Here is a 2179-nt window from a genome sequence, read left to right as displayed (position 1 = left end):
AGGGATTAAGGAGGGCACTTGTGATGAGCATTACCTAGTTGTATGTAAGTGATGAATCACTAAATTCTACACCTGAAACTAATATTACACTGTACATTAACTAATTGGAATTTAAATTAAAACTTGAAAAAGATTTTAAAAATCAACAGAAATCGTATAGTTTTTCAGAAATAATTTATTCATATGCTGCTCCTTGGTTAGATATTTGAGCTACCCAAAGACTTTAAGGGTAGGCTGAGGGGAATAAAAATGTAGATTCTTTCCCTCTCGGTGTTCTTTGTACATTTATTTTTTACATTCTCACTACACACATTTAGGCATATAGAATTTGTCCCAGGACCTCCCCTTCTGGGTGAAATTATACAGGCTTAGGACTTTCCATACCCCCAGCTTTGGCAGTGGCTATATGCTCAAAAATCCAGGGGTTTGGTTTGTTCTGTTCTCATACCTCTTGATCTTTCCACATCTTCCCGAGAGTCTTGTGCACACAGCCTTCAATGAGAAGGGCAATTTGTGGGCAACCTGATCAAGGAAACCTGTACCTCTTTGAATTTGCAATGCCCTCCCATCTCCATATGAGATGGCCAACCTTCACAGGAATCACATTGCTGCCAAAAGAAGTTTTGCCTTCCCACATGTGCTGTCTCATACCCTTGCAGATGATGAGCTTAAAAGGGGCTGATGCTCTCCATATGGCAAACATATTTATGGGGTCCATATAGTGTTCATTGTTAGGTGCATCATTTCAAAATGGCCCCAGTGGAGGTAACCACCACCAAGTGCCAAGATCGCAAAACTGCTTCCTGAGCTTCTCAGGAATAGAAACATCTTCAAAAGTTGCCACTGGGAGTAGCATCTGTAGTCCAGCAATGGTAGGTGGGGCTGTCCAAGAATCTGACAGTGTTTCTCACAGTGTTGCTCAAGCCAGCGGCTGCCACATGGTCACCTGCATCTGGAAGCACAGGACTCCCCACCGAGACTCTTACATATTTTTAATTGTTAGTGAGTCACACACATTTACATGTTTATTGACCATATGTAATTTTCTTCTATGAATTTCTAGCTTATATACTTATCATATTTTTTATCAGTTTATAACAATACATATTCATCTTTGCATATCTCATGCCTAATATAGAACTTAGCACAGAGCAGTTATTCAACAAATAACATATTTTTGGTTGTAAAAATATGTTATCCATCCCCACAGGACACAGTTCTAAGTTTTAATCTTGATTGCCATGAATTTACATCTAACTTTGGGAAAACCATATTCTTGGAATCTGAAAATGCTGTCCACAATCAGACCCCTAGTAGCCCTGATACTATATATCCTAAAGTTTGAGACTTAAGAGAGAATATCTCCTATATAAAAATTTTCTAAACAATAGACCAAGAAGAAGAGCAGGGGCCATTTACCTGATACCATTGGGAGGTACCACAAGGTTGGTCTATACCCAAATCTTGGTCTGCCAGAAGCCCAACAGCCATCTTCCTTAAAACAATCGTCATCCCTTAACAAGTCTTAGAGTAATCAAGACCAACTATGTTTTCTATGGGATATTTAGGAAAATAGAAAGACATTTCCTATCAAAATTTCATTGGATTCATATTTTAAAGAAGTCTTGGTCAACCCAGACCATGCAGAAAAATCCCTAAAGGAACATCTTTTAATGATTCCTTTTAATATATATTAATTAATGTATATAATATACATAATATATGTAATTTATATTATGTTTACTTTTAATGTTTATAAGAACATATACTAGTATTTTCTCTCTTTTTTAAATAAGGATATTTTTCTGATATTAAAGAATTTTCTAATAATAGAACCCAATCTTATAACATTGTGCCTATAAGAAAGAGAGCCTCATGTGTCTGTTGCACAAGATGTCCTTGGGAATCATTTGAACCATTATTCAAGAGATAGAAGACCCTCTAGTAAAAAAAATCTCATGGCATTCTATTGTCTACCTTGATATACTGCCAAGTTTTCACAAGAATTATCACATTTATTCCTTACATTAAATTTTGAGAAAGAGCAAAACAAAAACAAACTATATATTTTGTAGTTCTATGGGACCATTAATTAGAAGATACAGCATGTATTTAATAACAACTTTTTGGGATATATATATATATATATAAAGAAACACTCCCATATTAAATATATACA

General features: G+C 35.4%; 1 pseudogene; it reads right to left on the bottom strand.

Moving 5' to 3' along the window:
• Window positions 1-303: 303 nt before the first annotated feature.
• Window positions 304-1512, bottom strand: LOC116582287 (annotated as a pseudogene).
• Between the last annotated feature and the right edge of the window lie 667 nt (window positions 1513-2179).

The sequence above is a fragment of the Mustela erminea genome, chromosome 2, assembly GCF_009829155.1.
Source record: "Mustela erminea isolate mMusErm1 chromosome 2, mMusErm1.Pri, whole genome shotgun sequence".
Lineage (NCBI taxonomy): Eukaryota > Metazoa > Chordata > Mammalia > Carnivora > Mustelidae > Mustela > Mustela erminea.
This window is presented reverse-complemented; position numbering and strand designations above follow the sequence as displayed.